Below are 12,204 nucleotides of genomic sequence, written 5' to 3'. Positions count from 1 at the left end.
ACTAGTTTTCTTCTGCTATAGAGTAGGGATTGCTAGGACTATTCATTTTTTAAATAATTTAAGTGCTTCCCTAGGTTTCCCCACTTATTTAATATGTATATGATATTAAGGATCATAACAGCTCTCAAATGGCTCTTTACCTGCTTCAAACCAAAATCCCACCTCCTTGAATACTTAATTATCTTGTATTTATAACACCATTTCATTGTAGAGAAATTTTAAAATTCCACCATTTTCATGTCATGTTGCAGGACGGTCTCCCTGCTGCTTTGTAGCAGCAATCTTTGGAAGTACAGGTCAGTAATGTTATTGCTTGACAATCAGCAGTGCACACTTACAGAAAGAAGGGAATTTAGTCATCTTAGCTCCTGAAGCATTAGATTTGCAGTAAAATAAAAGTGAAGGAGAAAAAGTTGGTAGGGAAAACAATTTTAAAGCTCCCGACAAATTAAATGTTATGTCGACTTCTATAACAGTAGCCTCTAAAATTTACTCAACTAGGTGCATGTTGATTGCACCATTCATCTAAGCATCTCATTTGAATAGTTCACCGCCATGAGGTGCAGGAATTTTAAAAAAATGAAAATTTGGATTCTGCACAGTCTGAATGCCACATGGACTTCATAAATGGAACTCGTAGACCAAATCTGGCTGTTACGTTGGACACTCCTGCACTGAAGTAATTCTTTGCATATCGCTGGAAAATAGAAAACTATTGAATTACTTCAGAATATCATTAGCTGGATTTTTTTTCTAACAATTTTAGTTAGAATCCTGTTAACACTATACAAGTCATGCACACTAATTATATAAATGTTATCAATTATAGGGTTATAGGTAACTTAAGCATGTTACTTTAGCATTAAATCTTCTGGGAAAGAGAAAGTCAGACAAAAATCTGTTACAAAAATTGCATTTCCTTGTTTCATTGGACAGGATTTGTTTTGACTTCTGGCAGCAATTTGATTGAGAAATTACTGCAATGATTATAAGAAGCACCATGATGGGATAGCTGAAGTTCAGCTTTGATTTTTGTGCTGTCTTTATTTGTTCACTTTTTGTAAGTGAATAACTTCAGCATAGAACAATTGTAAGTCTTGTAATGGGAACATTTAACCATACCATAGTTAAGGGTAAAGGGTGACATATAAATGCAAGACATTCATAATCTTCCATACTGCCACACTGCCCATTCACAATTGCACAGCATCCCTCTGATGGTACAAGAATTGCTTACATAGAAGAGGAACATTAAAAAAAGTATTTTTTGAATGTAGTTGTATGTCTTTAATTATGTTTTGCCTTTTTTGTAAGGCGCTAATCAGTCTCCTTTTGCTCTCTGTCTCCATGCTCTCCATCTGTTCATTGCTTCCTCCTGCTTCCCTGAAAACATTCACTTGCTCCACGGTGTTCTTTTTCTCTGTACCCTCACATACCTCCCTTGTTGCCAGGTCCTCCCTGCATGTTTCTTTGTTATTTTCACCTTTCGATGTTTCTTTCCAGCTGGTGACTGTCAGCGCCACTCTGACTGGTAGCAGTGACCCCTAGGAGAGGCAGCTAGGCTGGTTCATCCTAGTTTGCAGCTGATTTGCAGTAAAGAGCTTAGAGACCTAAAAGCAGATGGCATGTGAGTTAACCATGCAACCAAACAGCGCTCTGGGACACCAGCAAATGGTCCAGGCGACCACAGTTTTGGAACTGTGGCATATAAACATATTTAGACATTAACCAGGTGTTAATAGATGAGAAATGTCTTGGTTTCTTCACATTGGTTTGTTCCTAAGTGCTTGAAAGGTGGTTTGTTGGGGGGAAGCTATGTAGAAATGTTATCCTCTGAAATTGATGGAAATTTTTAAAAAATGGAATGGGGAAGGCAAATGAGCATCTCCAAGTTTCTTCAGTATTTGAAAAAAGAAAAGGAGTACTTGTGGCACCTTAGAGACTAACCAATTTATTTGAGCATGAGCTTTCGTGAGCTACAGCTCACTTCATCGGATGCATACTGTGAAAGTCTGCTGCAGTATCCACGGTATGCATCCGATGAAGTGAGCTGTAGCTCACGAAAGCTCATGCTCAAATAAATTGGTTAGTCTCAAAGGTGCCACAAGTCCTCCTTTTCTTTTTGCGAATACAGACTAACACGGCTGTTACTCTGAAACCTTTCAGTATTTGAAACCTTCACTTACCAATCTTTGGTTAGATACAAAACAAGTAAGTGATTGCCTCTGGTTTTGAATAATCTGTACCTTAGAGGGCACCATCTCTTAATTCCACCAGAGTAAACCAGCTTCTGTCCCTGCATTCAGCTTCTCAAAAGTAATGTGTTCAGGAATTGTCTGTTTACAATAATTGAAAAACCCATTGGTAGATGTCACAGCCCTGGTTGAGATCCCCCTGCTTGAACGTTCAGTAGGCTTCTGTGTTTGGACCCACACATTGGGTCTGTGTGCTTTAAGGTCCCTAGGGCCTGAGTAGGTTCCAGGAACTGTCTCTTTGGCCTTGGGCTCCTACTCCCTGGGCATAGACTGTCTGGCATCCCTTCTCGAAAGTGGAACCCTATGGTGCAGCTGCTGTAGGCCCCCAGACCATTGCTAGAACCCCCCGCCCCCAAACTCCCCAGTAGCTTAGGAACACCTTCCTTAGAGCCCATCTTTCATGCGTACTCTGGTTTAGAGTTTAACCCCTCAGGGATAAATGATAGTTGAAGAAAATATTTTGCATAGGGATTTTTTAACCAATCACTCTTTACTTTTAGACAGCACACCATATACAGATCCATGCAAAATAAGAAACGCCTGCATGCAATTCCAGTTTCATCACCGCTCCTGAGCATTCTTTGGGATTTGGTCAGTGGGTTCCTGGTTCTCCAGGTTTTACTCTTCCGGCACAGACTTCTTTTTGTTCTGGTTGAGAGAGCTGCTCTGAGCAGACTTGGTCCTTTTATAGATTTCCAGTCCACTTTGCCATGTGACCCACCTGATCAGCCTCAAGCCCCCGGTCAGGTGATCCAGGTTCCCTGTCAGGTGGTTTGTTACTTGGGGCAGGGCTACACTTAAAATGCTGCATTGTCACAGCTGCAGCACTTAAGTGAAGATGCTCTTATGTCGATAGGAGAGCTGTGTCGACAGGAAAAGCTCTCCTGTCGACATAGCACTGTCTACACAGGGGTTTAGATCGGTATAACTACGTCACTCGGGGTGTGGATTTTTCTCACCCTGAGTGACGAAGTTATGTAGTTATAGGTCTGTAGTGTAGATCTGGGCTTGGTCACTACCCCCGTGGAGTTCAGACATAAACTGGTTTTACTCACACTGCAACCACCCCATTGTTCTGCCAGGGCAAGGTTCATTCAGTTGTTGATGGTCCTTATCCATCTCATTCCGAGGCGAGGCACGCAACCAGGTGCCCCTCCCTTTCCTTATCACAAGCAATATGATGTAAGACTACAGCAAAGTACAGTACAATAAACATACAGAGTTAATAAAATCTAACTGGCATTCATAAATTGTACATAGACAGGTCCCCCAGTCAATCACATCACAGAAGGACAGGGAAAGGAGTTGCCTGACGCACAGACTGTTTCTAGTAAAGGGGTTAGCATGGCAAAAGCAGTATTGTCTGTTGTGCAGAGAGGGATATGGGGGGAGCAGGGGTGATTGGGAGAAGGACGGTTGTGGTATGAAGTGGCGAAGGATAAAGATGAGAAGTGGGAATCCTAGAGTCCGGAAGGGACATCTTGCTGGAATCAAAATGGACAAGAAGTCACAAATGTTTCCATATTAGAGATGGTGGTTAGTGGCTGTCATTCTTTCAGTGTAGGCTGAGTGACACCAGGCCATAGCAGAGTCTGTGCTTTCAGAGGGGTGTGAGTGAGTCTACAAAAATAGGGCCAAATCCTGAGTCAGAGTAACTCAGGATGTCACTCCACTGAACTCAATGGAATTGCATGCATATACCCTTAGAACAGTCTGAATTGGGTCATAGACACTGCCTGAATAGTGCTGTTTGTCCTAGAAGCTGATGTGGGGAGGTATCGTGATTTTTTTTCTTTTTTTTTTTTTAAGCCTTTCCTTGGTGGCCTTTGGTCACGCACAGTACTGTTGGTGATCTGCTGCAGTGCATACTGTTTCCTATTAAGGGGCTTACAATGAAAAGGTCACCTGCCCTTTTGGACTTCTTGGAACCCCCTGCTTAAGTCACTAGTTTATATTAAATGTTCCATTATCACATGCTAGATATGCGTGTTTAACTGGTTCTCTTGTGTTGTGGAGGTTAGGAAGTTAGTGCTTTGTTTTTTTCCCCATTTCTCCCAATAAGACTTAGGAGTTGGAGTTATAGTTGTGCCTGGACTCTTTAAAGTCCTTTGTCATCCCATCTCCAGCTTTGGAGTCTAGATAAAGTGCAGAAGCTTTTCCTGTTAGTGGAGGGAAGTTGCAATTATGGGGTGCTTTCTGATTTCTCTAGCTCTGTATTACTACTTAGCAAGAATAGAGGTCATGGTCACTGTGTCCCCAGAACAAGTATATTTGAGAGAATCCAGATTTGGGAGATGAAGAGGATTCTTTGTGGGATCAGTCAGTAAAAGCAATTTATGTGAAGGGACGATAGTCTGCAAAAAATTATTTAAAAAACCTGTTTGCATGCTCACAGTAACTTAAAGTGAATCAGTGAGGCATAATTCTCCTCTGTGCCATGTTTTAGACTAGAGGGGATATTCTAGAGCTGGAAACAATAGAAGAGACTAGTGGCAGTCCTAACATAACTCTCAGCATTGTGTATGGGATATAATCACTTTAAAAAGGGACCAAAAATTTGTTCTTGTGAAATGAACAAAATGACTTTTATAGGAAAATGTGCTTAAGTCACCTTTCTCTAGGCATGTTCTGAGTTTAAGGGACCTTGACCAAAACAAATTTCAAGTTTTGGAGAAGGTTGGTAAATGATTCCATGGCCATAATATTAATTTTGTTTTACTGTGTATCTAGAGCCCCCAGGGTTTCAGCAGAACGGTATTCATAAGTCTTCGTAGCTGCAAATACATGATTTAGAAGTCACTTAAGTGTGCCCAAACAATCATCTTGAGTTCTCATATGTATGTATCTGGTTCTTCCTAGACAGGGCATAGAATAATGAAAGTCTACATGTTTCCAACAAGTAAGAAATGCCTTTCTTTAAAAGGTCATATTTGATTGAGCAATTTAAATGATAGGTTAGAGAGGCATACTCTTCTTTGCTGTTGGCGCATTTCAGAACAGCCTCACTAGAAGAAGCAGTGGGAGATGAGCCTTAGAAATGAAGCTTTTCAGTTACTGTGTGCAGTCTCATCGAAGGTTTTCTTCAACGGATTCCAGTAAATATCTTCTAAGGCAGTTGTTTTCAACCTTTTCTCATTTGCTAAACTCAAAAAAAAAAAATTGGAATGGAGGTGCGGACTGCTTTGGAAATCTTAGACATAGTCTGCAGACCCCCAGGGCTCCAAGGACCACAGGTTGAAAAGCACTGTTCTAAGGCTTTGGCTTTGGCTGGTTAGTAAAAGGAGAGCCCTTGTGATAAGAGTTGCATAGTTTCTTCCTCTCTGACTATTGAAAACATCTGAGATTCTCCTCATATAGAACAATCTGTTCATGATGTCCCTGTTCTTCCCCTGTTATCTAGATCATTAGAATGTGTGTGTTTGGTTCAGATTCTCTTATACATTCCAATTTTTTTTTCTGAAAACGGCATATTCAAGATGTGTAATGACACCAAGTCTTCAAGCACCTGATCTGAAGAATTGTTTCTGAGTAGCAGCTGTGTTAGTCTGTATTCGCAAAAAGGAGTACTTATGGCACCTTAGAGACATAAATTGTTTAGAGAAATAAATTGGTTAGTCTCTAAGGTGCCACAAGTACTCCTTTTCTTTTTGATCTGAAGAAGCTTTTAAAGCTGATTTCTGGTCAGCTAGTCTTCTGAGTGACCTGAGAACTGTTCCAGAAGGTTAAATGTACATGTCAAGGGTATGAAGTCAGTTGCTTGAGGAAACCTGCACAATGGCTTCTGCTTAGTTCTTTTTAACGTCTTTGCATTGAACCAAATGTTTCTGGTAGTCTGTAATAGAAACATCTCTCAGCTAGGATTATAGTTTGTGGGGGATTAGTTTATTTAGCTATACATATGATTGCTATGTATGCATTTTCCCTTATAGAGCTAACAATCTTTTTTCTTTCCCATAGAAGTGGCAGGTTTCTCTGCAGTTATGAATAAGACTATGCCAGCATAATATCCAGTAATCTGCTCTATTTGGATAATTTATTATGGATATTATGTATCAGTTTTCTCCAGTTAGGAAAGAATGGTGAAAAACTAGTAACTGAACACTTCTTTGATTTTTTTACTTAGAATGGAAAGTTTGTGCTAACCTTTTTCTCACTAACTCTGTCATCCGATCCATCATTGTACTTCCCCCTTGTACTCAGATGTCCAGGAAACTGTTGGCAATTGCTGCCCAGCACCCAAAGCTTCAATTTCAGAATTTCATTTGAAAAAGATCCTTAAAAAGAAGTGAGTGCAGCAAGAATAATGAATAAAAGGCCAGGTCTTTCTAATCAGCAGCTTGCTACTCTGAGAATGGCAAATTAAAAGGACACCAACTTTAAAAACAATCACATTTCTGTCTGAATTTCCCTGCTGTCGCAGGTAGCGCCTAAGATTACTATATCTGAAAGAGGTCAGAGAGAATGTATTTTTCAGGTTACTGGATTTGACAGCATGCATGCAATTTAATGTTTCCCCTTGTGGAGTCAGTTTCCTTGGTATTTACTTCGGGGTCTCACAGCAACAGAAAAGAGAATGTTTTAAATATAGGAAGGTGTGATTGTAAAACCAAGAACAATTTGTTGAGAGACTTGAACGTGCTTTCAGCTGTCTTTTAAAAATTAGTTGCTGATGTACTGCCAAGCCTGCCATGAAACCATTTCTTGTTCCAGTCCTGATAAAGGGCTGTTAGACCAGAAAGTCATAGGGGTAGACACAAAGATAATGTCTTGTTTTTATCGGGTGTATTTATTTAGTACATTTCCTTTGAATGCCTGGTATGCTTTTAAGTGAAGTTAAAAGTTAACTATGTGTTTTAATATTTACATGAACTAATTTTAGTCTTCTCTTTCAGGATACACAGCTGCTTTGGGACACACCTCTATTGGATTTAATACATGCTCCACTAGCAACAGCTTTCAGCTATGGAATCGGTAAATATTTGAGTTACTTTTTTCTAAATCACTTTCTTTTGTTTTGTGTTATTTCTGTGCAAACTCCCCGCCCAACAAAGCCGAATACTAGTATGATGAAGATGGTGTTTTTCTACTTCACCTTTCTGATATTTTCACGCTGAATATGAACATTTTAAACTTTTGTGATGGAATAGCTGAGACCCACTGAATTAAATTTTATCCTAGCAAATGTCCATGGATATTAAAAAAACACCTTCCATTTTAAAAAAAATCTGTTCAAATGTAGCAATGTTTTCCTGACCCTTAATGAAAGCAGGACTGTTAATTTTATTCTAGTGAACTGTTTGGCGTCAGTTTTTGTCTAATTTCAGCAAAGTTCATAGCTTGTTAGTGTGCCTGGCTGCTGAGTCCGTAAGGTACTTTTAATATCCTTGCACAGGATGTCATGAGCCTTTTTTCTACCTCGGATTCCCCTAAAGCTCTTAAATAAGAGACTTTGAGTTAAAATTTTAACTTGTCTAATGTTCCTTCTGCTGGTTATAGCTAGGGTAGTTGAAGCCAATGGAGAGTAGACGTCTATATTTTCTATGTTTGCATAATGCTAATAAATGAAGGCTTTGGAAACTTACTGCTTTTCATGCAAACTGTGTTTGGGACTTACATTTTCATAACATCCTTAGAGGTACGAATTCACAATTTTTTTTTTCTATATATATAAACTTAGTAGGATTACTTAGAGTGTAATGCAGAAAAGGGAATTTAGATTAGGTTAATTTGAGATTGATTATGGGAGAATGGTTTGTGCTGCTGTCCTGTGAAAAGCAAAGTAATACAAACAGTATAACTGATCTTTCTCCAGATTTGGCAGTTTCAGAGAACAGAATCCTAATTGAAAGCTGGGATTCTCCACTTTTCCATGGTGCAAAGCTGCCATTTTTAACTGTGCAGGTTGTGAGGTATCAGTCCAGGATTTAAATTCCCTGTCTATATGTCCTCAAATACTATGGTGAAGGATTCTAATAAATAACATAGAGAGTGTGTTGGTGCTTGGGAGTTTAGCTGCTTGATTAAAAGTTGGTTTATGCTGAATGTAAATTATGTTGTAATCTAGTTGTCGTGATACTAATGGCTTTTATTTAAAAAAGGCTAATTTAGTGTAGAAATGGGCATCCGCTGAATCAGATGGTCTGTTTCACAAGTTTGTGGAGTTTTTCATCCATTCTAAATTTTGAAAATAAATCATGTTGTACTTAGACTGTCCATATTAATATTCCAAGATATTCATACTGAAACAAGCTATTTCACTTTCCCTTGGTGAGTATTAATAATAATAAAATTGTTCAGAGTGAAACAGAACACAGGCCAAGCATCAGCAGCTCTCCCCTGCCACAGTTTATTACAGTAATTAAAATGTGATAGAGTAGGAGACCTCTTGCGATATGCAAAGTAAATATTTCTCTAACTGGTATTCACCTGTATTTTTTTGTGGCACTGCACCACATCCACTGTGAAACACCGTGTATAGTAACAAACCAGATATACTTAATAATTGGATATGAAGGATCATTTGTTTCATTCCTTTAGATTTTGGACCGAGCAGTATCCAGTTGCAATATTTGTATTTTGAACCTGATGTTTTAAAATAGGACTTAATTTTTTCCTCATGCATTTCAATAACTTTAACCTACAAGAAAATGTTAGTGATCATCTAGGCTTATGTATCTGTATACAGCGTGTGTTCTTGCCAGATGTGGTACTATCTATGTGACATCGCAAAGGTTCATGGCAAATTGCATCTATCCTGCACCTTTATCTACCTTGCCTGCAGTCCGGCCACAAATCTCTCTCCCCCAAGACTGCTACTGTCATTCCAAACTTCTGAACTGCTTTAGTACAACCACTGCCCTTTAAAAACCGGTCAAAAACGTTTCCTTCTCAACCCAAAATATGGAATTTTCCATTAAATTTGAGTTAATGAAAGTAAAACTTTGTTTGGTCTGTTTTTTTTGTATTCTTTGACTATATAATTGAGTCCAACTATAGATGACTCGGATGGAGAGAGAATATTACTGAGAAAATGACAAAATTGCAACATTAAATATAGGAAACAAATATTTTAAACTCCAATAGCTCTAACTTCTAGTGCTAAAAGTATTTCACTGTTTATCACTGGAAAGTGGCGATTGTTTGTGGTAGTACCCACAGTGTGCACTGTGCTGTCCAGAGGTACACGCAGGAGTGGTTGCTGCCCAATAAAAAACCTGGCAGATTACCCAAAAAAAAGAGATTGGGTGATGCTGAGATGTCAAGTTTTTAAAAAGTCTCCGCAGAGGTAGACAAGTGGGCTTAATACTGGTGATGAAGTCAGGGCTACGTGATCGTTGCAGTTCAGCACATGAATATCCGCCGCGCACCTTTATGCACATGTACACCATCTCCAAATTAGCCCACGGTCTGAACGAGATCAGTGACTGATGAACAGCTGGCTGAAGCCTGATGAACTAGCAGTATCATTTACTCACCCTCAGTGGAGGACATTGCTCCCTCCGCTGTCAGTGATACACAGTCTAGAGGTGGTCTTGGACTCATTAGTAATGGATAATCAAGTAGGAACAGCTGCTGTGCTACCTTCCACATACTGCAAGAATATTGCACCCCATCCCGTAAATGCTTGGCTTCTGCAGTCCATGATTTTGATAATCAGTTTGCACAAGGTACTGTACCTGGGAATAAACATGTAGGCACTCAAAAAAAAAAAAAAAAAAAAAATCTGGCTTGTACAGTTTACAGCAGTATCCCTGCTAACCAGCATGGGTGACTAAAATGGACACTACATAGGCTCCCCACTGAATTAAATTCAGAGTCTTGAACCCCAGTGATCCTACTCATCTGATTGCTTCTCACTTTGAAGTAACATTCTACCATGGCATCTCTGTTCTATGGAAACAGTGGAGCGATCAACAGAGTGAGATTAATGGGAGTGTGGGACTGAGGTAGCCAGCAGACAATAATGGAACTTTCTTCCATGGGATACCAGAATGATCATGTATCTTACCACCTTGGAAAAAAATACAAGACTTGTAGCTGTCTCACAATAATAAAAAGTCAACTCCTGTCTATATGAGTGGAAAGAGGGGAGGGAACTAAAAGGAGAATATAAGAATCTAGCTTCATACATACAATTGTATGTAATCTTGCAAGACAGTCATACCAGGGTAATGTGTGGTGGAGATATTTTTTGTTGCTAAGCTGTTCGAAGATATTTGTTTTTAACAAGTTAGCTGCATTCTGTTTTTGTTGCAGAAAGAAAATTCTGCATTACACTGAGCCTAATGCTCCAGGTTTCAGTGATTTGAATGTTTCTGTAGCAGAAAACTCTAGTGTAAGAGCTGACAGTTGGTATAATTCTCACTTCCCTACCATCTTCATTAGAGAAGCAGAGGGGTCAAGGTTTTCTCAGAGCAGCAGAGAGATTGAAATGGCTTTTGATGGTGGTTTTGGCACAAATATTTCATCGAGTCCATAATGAACATGTAGGTGTAAGATTAAAAGGATGAATAAGATAGTGCTGCTAAACAGAATTGCTTTTTAGAGCTTGAGTCTCGCTTCACTCTGACCTCCTGAGAAGGATACGATTTTAAAGCTAAGGAGTACTTGTGGCACCTTAGAGACTAACCAATTTATCTGAGCATACGCTTTCGTGAGCTACAGCTCACTTCATTGGATGCATCCGATGAAGTGAGCTGTAGCTCACGAAAGCGTATGCTCAGATAAATTGGTTAGTCTCTAAGGTGCCACAAGTACTCCTTTTCTTTTTGCGAATACAGACTAACACGGCTGTCACTCTGAAACCTGACTGTAAAGCTGACTCCCATAGTGAAAGGCAATTTCAGTACATGCTTCCAGAATTAAATTGTCTTCTCGAAGAAATGCTACAATAAAGGCAGCATCGTTTAAACTAAATGGGGGCCTGATTTTGTGATACGTTTAACACTAATTTTTTCTATTTAAAACATTTTAAATTTATTACACTAACATTTAAATATTTACTGCTTTTTGTTGAAATAATATACTGGATTTATATAAAATTGGACAGGAAAGGGCCCTCACCAAAGGCTCTTAAGGAAACTAAACAGCCATGGGATAAGAGGGAAGAGTCCTCTCATGGATCAGTAACTCGCTGAAAGATAGGAAACAAAGAGTAGGAATAAAAGGTCAGTTTTCACGGTGGAGAGAGGTGAACAGTGGGGTCCCCCAAAAATCTGTACTGGGACTTATGGCATTCAACATATCCATTAATGATCTGGAAAAGGAGGTGAACAATGAAGTGGCAAAGTTTGCAGATGACACAATTATTTAAAATAGTTAAGTCCAAAGTAGTCTGCAAGGAGTTAGTGATCTCACAAAACTGGGTGACTAGGCACCAAAATGATAGATGAAATTAACATTAAGTTCAAAGTAATGCATATTGGAAAAAATAATTCCAATGATACACATACAATGATGGGTTCTAAAATTTGCTGTTGCCACCCAAGGAAGAGATCTTGGACTCACAGTGGACAGTTTCTGAAAACTGCAGCAGCAGTTGAAAGCTAACAGTATGTTAGGAGCTATTAGAAAAGGGATAGAAAACTGGACAGAAAATATCATGCCACGATGTAATTCCATTGTGTGCCCACATCTTGAATACTATGTCCAGTCTGGGTTGCCCATCTCATAGTGGAACTGGAAAAGGTTCAGAGAAGGACAACAAAGATGATCAAGGGTATAGAACAGCTTCCATACAAGGAGAGACTAAAAAGATTAGGGCTGTTCGGTTTAGAAAAAAGCGGACTAAGGGGGGTTATGATAGAGGTCTATGGAGTTGTAAATCATGGGGAAAAGTGGATAGAGATGTTGTTTACCCTTTCCCACAATACAAAAGCCAGGGGACACCCAGTGAAATTAACAGGAATCAGGTTTAATACAAACAAGAGTAAGTACTTTTTCTCACAGT

At 39.3% G+C, this 12,204-nt stretch overlaps 1 protein-coding gene across 5 annotated transcripts in view; it reads left to right on the top strand.

Moving 5' to 3' along the window:
- Positions 1-12,204, top strand: part of ANKRD11 (ankyrin repeat domain 11) — a 234,416-nt gene that overhangs the window by 29,594 nt on the left and 192,618 nt on the right. For all 5 annotated transcript variants that reach the window (XR_013347705.1, XR_013347704.1, XM_077831391.1 and 2 more), the window contains exon 2: positions 7,148-7,226. The gene's annotated coding sequence lies outside the window, so the exon portion shown is untranslated. The remainder of the gene's footprint in view (positions 1-7,147; positions 7,227-12,204) is intronic.

The sequence above is a fragment of the Eretmochelys imbricata genome, chromosome 12 (assembly GCF_965152235.1).
Source record: "Eretmochelys imbricata isolate rEreImb1 chromosome 12, rEreImb1.hap1, whole genome shotgun sequence".
Taxonomy (NCBI): Eukaryota; Metazoa; Chordata; order Testudines; family Cheloniidae; genus Eretmochelys; species Eretmochelys imbricata.
Note: the sequence above shows the minus strand (reverse complement) of the source record. Positions and strands in the feature narration are given on the sequence as shown.